This window comes from Microtus ochrogaster, unplaced genomic scaffold (assembly GCF_000317375.1).
Source record: "Microtus ochrogaster isolate Prairie Vole_2 unplaced genomic scaffold, MicOch1.0 UNK8, whole genome shotgun sequence".
In the NCBI taxonomy this organism is placed as follows: Eukaryota; Metazoa; Chordata; class Mammalia; order Rodentia; family Cricetidae; genus Microtus; species Microtus ochrogaster.
Genome location: NW_004949106.1, coordinates 8,507,486 through 8,520,615, shown reverse-complemented (window position 1 = coordinate 8,520,615; position 13,130 = coordinate 8,507,486). Strand labels below are relative to the sequence as shown.

General features: G+C 44.4%; 1 protein-coding gene across 3 annotated transcripts in view; it reads left to right on the top strand.

Moving 5' to 3' along the window:
* Positions 1-3,627: 3,627 nt before the first annotated feature.
* Inpp1 (inositol polyphosphate-1-phosphatase) overlaps positions 3,628-13,130 on the top strand; it is a 33,365-nt gene continuing 23,862 nt past the window's right edge. The window contains exon 1 of one of the 3 annotated variants that reach the window (XM_026788856.1): positions 3,628-5,062. The gene's annotated coding sequence lies outside the window, so the exon portion shown is untranslated. The other 2 variants (XM_005366374.3, XM_026788857.1) reach the window with 2 other exon arrangements.

Sequence of the window (13,130 nt, the reverse complement as noted above, 5' to 3'; positions counted from 1 at the left end):
TTATGCATGCCTAGCCTTAGCTTGGCTTGTTGCTAGGAAGCTTTTCTTTTCTTATTTATTTATTTATTTATTATGTATACAATATTCTGTCTGTGTGCATGTCTGCAGGCCAGAAGAGGGCACCAGACCTCTTTTACAGATGGTTGTGAGCCACCATGTGGTTGCTGGGAACTGAACTCAAGACCTTTGGAAGAGCAGGCAATGCTCTTAACCACCGAGCCATCTCTCCAGCCCTAGGAAGCTTTTCTTAAATTACCCCATCTACCTTTTGCCTCTGGGCTTTTCCGTTTTCTTATTTCTGTAATCTGACTTTTCACTCTTACTCTGTGGGCTGGCTGTGTGGCTGGGGGGACTGGCCCCTGCAGTCTTCTCCTTCTGATCTTTTTCTCCTTCTGTTTATTCTCTCTGGCTGCCAGCCCCTCTCTCCTGTCTTGCTATTGGCCATTCAGCTCTTTATTAGACCAATCAGGGGGCTTCACAGCTTCACAGAGTTCAACAAATGCAGCTAAAAGAATGCAACACATCTTTGCATCGTTAAACAAATATTCCACAGCACAAACAAGTGAAACACATCCTAAAATATATCCCATAACGTTCGGTCTTTGCTGTACTGACGCGAGGGAACTCAGTGAACACCCGTGCTGTGGACAGGTATGTGGAAGACTGTAATTCCCACACCACCAGGTCGATACATGTACCAAAGGCTTGGTGAGACCTGGGAAAGAAAAAGACATGTTTCCAAGTATAAGAATGTGACCCTAAATAGCCGGGTGTTGGTGGCGCACGCCTTTAATCCCAGCACTCGGGAGGCAGAGGCAGGCGGATCTCTGTGAGCTCGATACCAGCCTGGTCTCAAAAAACCAAAAAAAAAAAAAAAAAAAGAATGTGACCCTAAACACATCTATCATGACTTGTCCATCCTCTGCTTTGACCTCTTCACTCTTAGCTGAAATACCTCATTTGATCCCCTCTAGTCTGTACAGCTGAATGACACTGCCTTTTAAGACTTCAGTTTCGCATAGTCTACCACAAATGTTAAGGGGTGCTCGCTAAACGTTGCTCTGTTAATAGCGCAGATGAATTTGACTTTCATGAGAGTCATTCTTTTGTAAGACTGATTTACGTTCATTAGCGGTTTAAAGGCGGCACAAGAGGGACATCGTACCACACGGCGTGTGGGCTCTTGTGATGATGTCAACTTAAACTCGGTCCAGGCTGTGAGTGTCATGCAATCGTTCACTACCAAGCCTCCTATGACAGAGTTACCTTTACATCTGCCCAGCAGAAGACGCACAGGTGTCAAATCCTGCAACATGGACCAGGCAAACTATAGCCCACATCACTTTTGGTTGTCCAGGGACAGGCATACTATGTTGGCCTGCGTGACAACTGGCCAGTTTGATGCTAGTTTGCAATGACAGATAATTTTTTTTCCCCAAAATATTTGTGTACATGAGGGGTGTACGTACGTGAGTGTCGATGCTATGGAGGTCAGGGTACCTTCCATCCCTTGGAGCTGGAGCTGCCGGCGGTGGTGGGGCAACCATGAGTGTGGTAGGCAAACCCAAGTCCCTTGAGAGAGCAGCGTAAGCTCTCAACTGCAGGGCCAGCCTGAGCCCATATTGTTGTATACTGTTCAAAAGCTGAAAGCCCACAGTCTAAGACTGCAGGCAATCTCTATGAGCACAAAAATAAATAAATAAATAAATAAATAAATAAATAAACAAACAAATTAATAAATCAAGTTACCCACTTTCAAAATACAATGACATAGAACAAAAATTTCTGTCCTGAAAAAGGTGATGGACCATAGCAAGGAAGGACTGGACCAAGGCAAAACCAAGCCCTTCTCCGCAAACCCTGCAGCCTTGTGTTTGGTGGCACCGTCTAGGCTCCAAGGGACTTGGCTAGCCCTTCCCTATAGCGCTGTTGCCTGTACCACATGTGATCTTTCTTGGGCCAACTCCAGTCTCTGGCCGTGGTATTCCTTGGCAAATATCTCAAGTTCTAGCTCTGTAGCATCCTTAAACCCATTGCAACTTAGGCTTCACCTTCAAAGCTTGCTGAATTTTATCCATGCATGGGGCCTGGTCCCACTCCGTAGTAATCCAGTCCTCCGGTGGCTATCTAGAATCTTGGTATGAGCTTCCGCGGTACTCTAACTCTGGAATTTTGCACGCTTGCAAAATCAATAGTAAATTCTGCTGCCAATTCAAGGTGCAGCCTGGCTCCCTTTCGTCTCTGCTGGGGCAGGCTCTGAGTACCAATATGGCTGAACTTAATCAAACAGCTCCCTAGCTGGCTGAGTTGGCATAGGCTGCCTAGGAGCCTTCAGAGTGGGCGGTCTTGTACCGAAGGAACCCTCCTATTGAACGGAAAGCTGGAACGTACTCTTCAGGTTGGGCTGTTCACTTTACCGGCCAGCAGCATTGTCAGCAGTGATCTTTGTCCACTACTCTATAGTTACTCCTCCTTTCCTGGTCCCAATGTGTGTTTTCCACACCATTCCGCTCTGCTTTCTGCTCCGGGTTCTCACTGCAAATCTAGATAGAAGCAGCGAGAGCAGATCCTAGGCTGCTTGGCTGCTTGAGATTTCCTCCACAGCATCAATCATGCCTTATATTTGAATTAAGCTCTGTGTAGGCTTGCAGGAAAGATGGTCAAGAGTCTTCGTGAGAGAATCTAACACAACTGGCCTGGCCAGTTCAGTCACCTAGAGCCCTCTTCCCCTCCCCGCTCTGAAACCACCGGAGAAGTTTCTGGTCCATCTTTCTAGTGAAATGGTGGCCTCTTAAGCTCTGCGCACAGCACTTAAAGGCTCCTCTGGGCTACAACTTCAGCTTCTTCCACAGAGAGCGAGACAGACAGACAGGACCAACGAAAAGAAAAACAAACAAATCAACCACAAAAACAAATCCCCAGAGAGGCAGAGAGACTGGAAACTGGCCAGGCTGTAACGTTGGCGCTCACTCCGTGGTCACTGGCTTCTTCTAGAGAGACCTCTCCCCACAGTGGTTCTGTGATGCGTCAAAAAGAGCCGCCACAAGCTGGGGACGAAAGGTCCAGATGTGTGAACTTGTGGGCAACGCTTTTCATTGACATCGTAACAGTCTGAGAGAGGGATTAAAATGATAAGTGGGTACCACAGTGAGCACTGGAGCTAGGTTCCCGGCTTCAAATAGCCTCACTGAAGACTACATACTCGAGCGAAATTAACCCCTGTACGGCTTAATTGCTACAGTCATGAACATTCATCGTCCTGGTATCTTTCTCAGGCAGTTATGGCTTACTTGGAATTATAAATGTTTATGGACTGACATCTAGACCAGGTTTGGTGAAAGGGTCAATAAATGTGAGTGGCAAAGTTGACAGATAAGAGGGGACAATGAACCTTGGTCACCGGGAACTTGCACCTAGCATTGCCAGAGATCAGAAGCTAATGAAGGCTTCTAAGCAAGCAATAGGCTCACTGGGATGTTGCATCATGGTCCCCACAATAGCAGTAGAAGTGGGCTAGATGCATGGCTCCTACTCTACCCCCTCCCCAATATAAAATTTATATATATATATATATATATATTGGTTTTGCTGTCATAGATCTGATTTCATAATTAATAGCAGTAGTAACAGCAAAGAGGGACTTAGGAGAATAGATCTAAAGGACACCCCGAGAATCTAGGCCGGGCGGCACACATCTGGGTACTCCCAACACCTAGAAGGCAGAAGCAGGAGGATCACAAATTTGAGGCCGGCAGGAGTTATAAAGTGAGACTCTATGTGAGGAAGTAAAAATAAAATAAAAAGATGATCTGAGAGAGAAGGCTGAATCCACCGAGCCTGGGAAGGAATGAACGCTGGCAATGGGTGCGCCCTACAGGAGCCAGCTGAGTTAGTTACACTGGAGAGATGACCATTTTAAACCACAGGCTGTCCTTTTCACAGTACTGCCCCAGGCTCCCGTTCTAGCGGCTCCTAGTTGTTGGAGATTTGCAGATGAATGGCGGTGTCGGGGAAGGTCCACGAGAAAACCTGCTCCCTAGAACTGTGGAAGATGGTCCAGCTCCAGCTGCCTCCTGGGAGGGCTGCCTCTTCCCCAGGTTTCTTCGGGGCTTTGCGGTGCTCTCCTGCCCAACTTGTATAAAGTAAAAAAGGCTATGGAGCGCTGCCTTAGAAGGCCCGCTGCACTCACAGAGACTCTGAGCGCCTTTGAACCCAAAGTTTTATGTTGCCCTTTTTAAAAGCCCCACCCTTGCTGTCCATCACCCATACAGACCATCCATTTCCACCTACCATTCCCAGCGATCTTTAGGGCACACAGAGTACCACTTTAAAGAGATGCAGTGAGAGACGAGTTCCCTATCCAAGAAGGTCTTCCTGCCTGGCCGGCCCTTGGCCAGCTAATAGAAGGCATGTGCCCAGAAGACATTGCTTTGACTAAAGGAACATGCAGCAAACTTAGACATCTCTATTAGAACAGGGGGACTCGAACATCGCTAGCAAGAAGTCCAGCGCCACAGCTTCCAACCCGTCCGTCAAATCCACAATACCAGAGTCCTCATGAATGAAGGAGGAAGAATATTCTCCAGAGTCTGTGGGTGGGTTCGGAAGAAACCACGCACGCCTTGAACAGTGGATGAGGCGACCCTGGGCTTCCTGGCCCACCCATGTAATTCACTGTGCTTGTGACGTCGTGGACGCCAGACTCCAGCAGGCGTGGGATGCCCTTACCCGCCCCAGAAGTCACAGGCGTCACCGCGCCTTTCCACGCCACCAGCCAGGGGAAAGAGAAGGGGCGGGGACCTGGCAGCAACTGGGCTGCCCGACTCGCAGCCAAGAGAGGCAGGGCACCTCCCCGGCTTCGCAGCGGTGACCTCCGCGGTCCTCCAGGCCGCTCGCCCTCCGGCTGCGCCCGCCCCAGGACGCCGGCGCCGGGTCCCCACGCGACTACCTCCTGGCGTTGGCACTCCCCTCCTCCTCCTCCTCCTCGCTCGCCCCTCCTCCGCCTCTTCCGTTTCAGAAGGAAAGTCTGCAGCCTGCTTCTGGGCTCCGCATCCCCTCTTAGGTAATCCTCTTTCCTGCTTGCGCCACCCCTCCCCGGTGTCCCCGCGCCAGCGTCTCCTCCTCCGCGCATCTGAGTCCCCGCGAGCGGCGCGCGCTCCATCGCCTCCGCGGAGGGCAGGTGAGTCGGTCTCCGGCCGAAGGCTGCTGGCCTCCGAGGCTGGGCCTGCGAGGTCCCGGGCCACGGCAGCGAGGCCGCCCCGGCCTGGCCGTGCCCACGGGGACCGAGCCCGAGTCGCCAGCCGGGACGGTCCCGCGGCCCCCTTAGCTCTGCAGGAGCAGCCTGCAAGAGATCGGCGCGGGAAGATGAGTAGCAAGCAACTTTCTTCCCCGGCTTGGTTCCTTTCGGTTCTGCTACTAGGCTCTAGGTTGAATGGACAGACTTGAGGATGGTCGAAAGCAGAGGCCCAGGTCCCACGGGTAGATGGCGTAGCTGTCAAGAAGCCAGGGAGCAGTTTGAGAGATGCTCGTCGGCAGGGGGTTGTGTTGACTGCCTCGGGGAACCCCTTCTTGAATGTAAACAGACCGGGACTATATTTAGACAAATCTCTGTCCCTTCCTTGTAATTCTTTCTATGCTTTGAAGTCTGGTTGAGTGAGATGTGCCTAAGGCAGCGGGTGTGGACTGCATGGGCGGGTGTCACCTAAACCTGTAACCTGGCTTTGGTGAAATCACAGGGACCGTCAGACGTGAGAAAGAAAATCCAGAGGAAACGCATGAGAGAGCACAACGTGTCCTTTGGAGATTTCCATCCTCAAAACTAGCACTGAACGCGTGGAAGTTTGCCCACTGTGTGAGGGTGTTCCCTTCAAAAGCACGGCGGCTTGAGGCCCTGCGGACAGGCCACTTGTGGGGAATGGAACGTTTTTTGGCTCTTTGCCCTTAATTCCCAATTTCGATAAGTTGGTAAGGCTTGGGTCCGCTCCTAACAATCTAAGGCAGAAAACAGACCCCTACTCTTGGCTGATGAACTAACTGGATGACCTCAGCCAGGCCTATGAAAGTATAAGGGAAAATGCAGGCAACAGGAAAGCCCATTTTAACCCCTGCTCAACCCGTTTTCTGTTTGTTTGTTTTTGGTTTTTCGAGACAGGGTTTCTCTGTGGTTTTGGAGCCTGCCCTGGAACTAGCTCTTGTAGACCAGGCTGGTCTCGACCTCACAGAGATCCGCCTGCCTCTGCCTCCTGCCCGTTTTCTGTTTTATTAACTTAATTTTTAAGGGCTTTCATGCTAATTTGAAGTTAATTCCTAGTCATGACGTAAGTCATACAAGATGAATAAAGCTACCTGTTTTGAATAGAATAAATACCTCCTCTTGGCAAGTTTTGAACTCAACCACCACTTGTGTGGTAACCGTAGCCTAGATTCAAGCTCTGTAGTGTGAAATTCATTATCACTGATTTAAGTTATAGCTATACTTGGAGTAAAACCACTCTGGGAGAGAAAAATGCTTATTTCTTTTTAGAAACAAAAAAGCCAACAAAATACAAGCAATCGGGGTGAATCATTATAAAAACATTTCCTCTTTTATTTCGACCCTGAATAATAATTAGAAAAAAAAAGTCTTGTTCTATTTCAAGTCACCCCCGAAACTGCTCAAAAGTTAAACGTGTAATCAATTAAAAACAAACACCTTTGGCTTTAAAGGCAAGAATGGCACACACAGAGAACTTTCTCCAGGTAGGAGCACTTGTAAATATCCTTGTTAAAATGCAGCCTGTGACCTAATGAGGTCAGCAGGACTCAGTGTTCGTGCTTTTTGCCCGGGGTAATTTGGAAATAAAAGTTTTGTTTTCTGTTTCTCACAATTAGCGTGGAGTCATGTTCCCTACACATGCCTTTTAGTTAGCATGACCCGAGCTAGGGGGCAGGTAAGGGAATGGCAATAATAGCAGAAGGGGTGTGTGTGTGTGTGTGTGTAGGGGGAAGGGTTTATCGCATAAAGCCCTGCATAACCCCGGGACTCATACAAAAGGCAAACATAGCTGTCTTCCAGTACTTCCAGCATTGGGGGGTAGAGGTGAATTCTCAGGACAGTCTGGCTAGCTAGAGCAGCTAGAGCAAGCTTCAGGTTCTGTGAGAGACACTGCTACAGCGAACTGGAGAGATCTAAGGGAACCTCCAGCTTCAACTGTGGGCTTCCATAGGCACACACACACACACACACACACACACACACACACACACACGCATCTACAAATATTGGATCATGCTATGCATACGTGCGCATAAACACACGAAATGATACTCGAATGCAACTTGGTAACTGCATCCTAATGTTTAGTTAGTAAGGTAGACAGGGTCTTATGTATCTCAGCCTGGTCTCAATCCCTCTGAGGTAGAGGAGAACCTTGCTTTCCTGTTTCCACCTCCACAGTGCTGGTGTTATAGGAATATGCCGCCACACCAGGTTATTATTGCTGGGAATGGATCCCAGGGCCCCAGGCATGTCTGGTAAGCACTATACTGACTGAGCTGCATCCTCAGCCCACAATATAGTTCTTTCTAAGTCATCATTTCAAAAATAAAGTTAAAGTAGAAAACAACTACAAATTTTTGAAAGGATGAACAATACCAAAAAATACGCAGTCTTGAAATCCGCAGGTGAGAATGAATTCACCGTTGCGAAGGGGGGTAGCTGTGTGGTCATTCAGAAGTCTTCCGTGTAAAATGTTCTTTAATAAAAGTTGTGGTTTTATTTACGTAACGATGTTACTCATTTAAGAAATCAGTGCATCTAATTCTTCTGCTGACTGAATACATATTGTTGCAAGTGTATGCTCTTAAACATATTTTTTGCAATTCCATATCCATTATGATGTATATAATGCTAGTCAAGTCTTATCATATTAAAAAAGTTTTTCCTATTGAAAACCTGAATAGGGATCAGTGGTATACATGGTCTAGTTTTCCAAATTCTACAAAATGGAACACATCCATCTGCAAGATTTCATTCCTTTGAGTACCCTTTGAGTTACTTCCTGCAGGTAGTGGTATCTGATTATACAAAGAACAGGTAGGACATTTTCTTATAATTTCCTTGACTTGTTGCCATGTGATGGAAAAGTATTTTTTCAAACTTCTGCTGTTGACATGGTGTGTTGTTGCAAGGGAGAGGGGCTGCTTGTTTGTTCCAGCCACCTGGCTAGCTTACACCTGAAGTAACCACACAGAAACTGTATTAATTAAAACACCACTTGGCCATTAGCTCTAACTTCTTATTGGCTAACTCTTACATATTAGTTTAACCCATCTCCGTTAATCTGTATATCGCCACATACCAGTGGTTTACCGGAGATTCTAACCGGTGTCCATCTCCGGTGAAGGATCCATGGTTTCTCTGACTCTGCCCCTTCTTCCTCCCAGCATTCAGTTCTGTTTTCTCCGCCTACCTAAGTTCCACCCTATCAACTAGGCCGAGGTAGTTTCTTTAGTCATTAACCAATGAAAGCAACACACAAACAGAAGGAACTCCTACACCAGTGTGGTTTTTTTTTTTAACTGAAATTCTGAGACCTTCAGCACATTTCCAACCAATAATTGATTTATTTTTGCACTGTCTTGTACTACAAGACCTGGCAGACCCATGATGTGTGTTATGCATATGGAGTGATTCATATTTCTGATTATTTCTTGTAACTGAATAAATAATAGTCAATTCTGCATCATCTGGTATAAATTCAGTGGTTACAACTCTTTCTGCATATTGTGAATCAGTAACTCTGTTGAGAGGTTCTTTAACATACCATAGCATATAATTGTGACTTTTGGACAGAACCATAAAGGCTTTGATTCACTTAAGTTTTCTGATTTTTAATCTGTCTTTCCTAATTTATTTGTATCAGTTATTGGTGTGTCCTCTATAATGTGGGGAAGGATCCAACTAGTTCTCTTTATAAGTTGAATTCTCTTGCTTTTGGGGATAGTTGTTGTTAATCTCTCCCAAAAAATTACTACAAGCTCTTTACCAAGGTTCACTTTCTCTCCATAATGTGTCAATTTCATCATTCTTAAAAGGTAATATACTTTCTGCAGGGTCTATTCCTGCTAATTGATGAAATCTCAATTTTCCTTTTAGAATTAACTCAGAGACCTTTTGCACATAAATTTTTAATTTTTTACTTGGTTTATGCAATAAAAGATCAATTCAAAGATAGTATCTTCCCTCTGCATTAAAATCCTGTAGGAGAATGCTGTAGGAGAATGTGACCACAATGCAATTAAACATTGGATCCACATGTGCCTTCTGTAATTTCTCTTCTATCAAAGCCAATTCTCTCTCAGCACTTGGCTGATAATTTCCTGGAACTATTTAAGTCCTTGTCACCATCTTAGATTTTGTTTAAACTAATCAGTTCATCAAGTTTTATCCCAATAGTGGGCCATAGATTGGAAATATCTCCTAGCAATCTTTGGAAGCCATTAAGAGTCTACAACCTCCTATTTTGCACCTTTTGGGGCCTCATGTTTTGTAAATCTATTTTATAGCCTAAATAATTAATAGAATCTCTTCTTTGTATTTCAGGAGCAATTTGTATCCCCAATAAGGCAAAATTTTCTTTACTTCTTCAAATATTCTTTCTAAAGTATCTACATTAGAATCAGATAATAAACTGTTATCCGGGAAATGGTAAATTATAGATTCAGGAAATTGCTTATGCATAATTTCCGATGACTGCCATACAAACTATTGGCACAGGGTGGGGCTATTTAACATTCCTTGTGAGAGGACCTCCTATTGATATCTTTTAGCAGGCTGAGAATTGTTATAAGTTGGTATTGTGAATGCAAAATTTTCTCTGCATTTTTTGTAAAGATATAGTGAAGAATCAATTTTTAAAATCAATAACTATAAGAGGTCATCCTTTAGGTAATAGGGAAGGCAAAGAATTCCAGCCTGTAGAGAATTCATTGGCTGAGTTACCTTATAAGCAGCTCTTAAATCTCCATTTTCCAGAGTTCTTTTTAATAACAAATATGAGAGAATTCCAAGGGCTGGTTGAGTCTTCAATATGCTGAGCATTTAGTTGCTCCTGTACGAGCTGTTCTAAAGCCTTCATTTTCTCTGTTGTTAAAGGCCATTGTGCAACCCATACAGGGTTGTCTGTCAACCATTTTAAAGGTAGACCTGTTGGTGCCTTTGGAAGATTAGCAACTGTTGTGTTCTCTTCCTGTTCAACCTGTTCTTTAAAATATATTGTAATATTTTCCCCAGAAGCATATGTTAATCTATAGGTTGTTTCTAAGATTGAGGAAATGTTAATGTGAGTATTGCATTGCTATAACAAATCACATTCCCACAAATTCATTGCCATGCTAGCAATCTATGGCTCTAATTTTCCTCTCTGTCCTTCCAGCCCTATACGTTCAACTGATCTTGCACTCTGCTTTACCTGAGATAAAGTTCCAATCCCTAAAAACTGAACATTTACCTCCTGAAGAGGCCAATTTGGATGCCAAGATTCTGGTGAGATTATTGTTACATCTGCACCTGGGTCTACCAGACCTTCAATGATAACGTAATTTTTTCCTATTTTTAATTTTGGTCTTTGTTTATTCATGGAAGCTTGCCAAAGTACTTGCTTTATGGTGTCTCCTGATTTTTTTTGTTGTTGTTCTCTTTTCTATAGCTGTTCTATCATCCAAAGCAGTACAATTTCTTATAATAGGTATTGGTTTCTTTAATTGTTCTGGGAAGGAATTTCCTCTATGATGGCAAGAAATGACTGAACCGGAGTTGGCATAGGGGTCTGTGAGAGGCCTCTCCTGGAGTTACCCAATGGCAAAGGATTGCCTTGAATGTCTCTGGTTGATCTACATTCATTAGTCCAATGCCTGTGTTTTCCACACCTTCTGCATAATCCATAATGGGGTGGCATTTTGTTTGAATTATGCTTAGAATAAACATTGTTTCTAGAAATGTTTACAAGCCTTTTAAAGTGTCCTTGTTTGCCACAATTATAATACTTGACATTTCAATTTTTTCTCAAACCTCTGGAAATCACCTCTCCTATTCGTACTTCATTATGGTTATGAAGTTCAGTGTTAATTGTATCTCAGATCCAATCTTCCAAGGGTGCTGATCTTGTCTCTAATGGCCTAATTACCCTTTTGCATTGAGAAGTAGCATTTTCAAAATCCAGAAGTTCAGTTATTATTTGTCTAGCTTCTGAATTTGGTACCATTCTATTTGCTGCTGATGTCAGTCTTTGTACGAAATCCATGAAGGTTTCTTTTGGACCCTGTATGACTTTAATAAATGATTCGATCTTCTCTCCTTCTTCAATTCTGTCCCAACCATTCAAAGCTGCTGCACAGCATAAAGCCAGGATGTGACCATCATATAGGAATTGCATTTGTACATTAGCATAATCTCCTTCTCCAAGAAGTTGATCCTGGGAGATTTCCACACCTCTAGTTGTACTTTGTTGTTCAATCATCTTAGTGTCTTCTCTGAACCAGGTTCTTCATTGTAATTGTGACCAGGCTTTAAAACAGCTTTAACCAACTCTATCTAGTCGTTAGGGATAATACTATTACAAACTGACCACGAGTTTAACATTTTTCTTCACAAAAAGTGAATGCATGCCATATGAGACTATTGCTTCCTTGAATCTCCTTCAATCTGACAGTGGCCCAAGAGTCCAGTTATCTGTGACAGAGCCTCTGCCATTTGATAATTTCTGTTTGAAAACCTTAGGCTGCTCCTCTCCAACCTTTTAATGAAGGGTTGAAATTAATACTCCATTAAATTCCTCTGCCTGAATTTGAATATCTCTGTGATCTGTTTCATTAAGTTTTTCTAAGGCCTGTGCCTTAGCACTCAGAGTAACCAACTTTCTCAGTGCTCAAAATGATAATGTTGATAATGTTTACAACTGACATTGTATAAACCCTATCTAAATCAGTTATCTTCTCATTTAACTGTCCCATTTTCAAATCGTCCACTGTATTTCCTACCGAGATCCAACACTCCTTCTACTGTAATATTTCCCATTTTTGGATGTGAGAAAAAAAAACTCTTTTAACTAATTCTCCCCTTAAGGTTTTCCAATTTTCTCGGCAAATTTCCCACTATGTTGTCGAAGATGTGAGATTTATTGCTGCTGCGTAGAACAATAAAAAGCTTTACTGGATTTCAAGGCAGCTATGTGGTTTGGCAACAGCCCAAGAAGGGGACTCAGGGAGAGCCGACCAGGAGAGAAGAAAGAAAAACCTAGCCGGTCGGGTGGTGACTCCAGCCACGTGGACCTCTGGCCCGTACCAGTGGCTGTACAGCCACAGGCAAATGGTTTTTCTTTCATGAATTTGTATTCCAAATGTTGGGCTCCAGATGTCGTACAAATGATTAAAACCCAGAGACAGATATTGGGGCTCCAGCAGAAGACTAGAAAACCAAAGTGGCCACCCATTGACTCTTACCTCTACCTGAAACTGAAATGGCAATCCTGCCTCTAGGCATCCTCAGACTGAGACTGTGCTTGAGACCTGTGTCCTCCTGTCTTATATTCCTCTCTAGTGCTGGGATCAAAGGCATGCACCACCACCTGGCCTCTGTGGCTAACTAGTGTGGCTGCTGGGATAAAAGGTGTGTGTTTAACACATGGATGGAAAGAAAAAAGCCTCCAGCAGAGCCATTTCTGGATCCTTCAGCTCCGGTTCCTGGGCTGAGGGAGAACAGGAGAGAGCTATGTGGCTAACCTGGGTCCCTAACGCACTAAGCATTTGTTAATTAATCTGTGTTCTGTTTGGCAAGAGATTGAAAACATATCTGATTTCTTATAACTCTTGGGGCATACTCAGAGGGGTTCCACACACGCTGACGGATGGATTTCCCCTTGGCGTCATAAGCATAGAATCCACCCTTGTCTTGATATTTATTTTTAACAGATGTTTCAAGATACGGAAAAGAGCAATACAGAATTCCAAATGTAACATTTACCCTTAAAAGCAAAAAGACTGTAAAGAGAATATGTATAATATGATTGATCTAAAAAGCTCAAAGCACTAAACAATATGTGCAGCTCGTTAAAGTCATAGAAATATCTAAACAGCAGGGCGGTGGTGGCGCA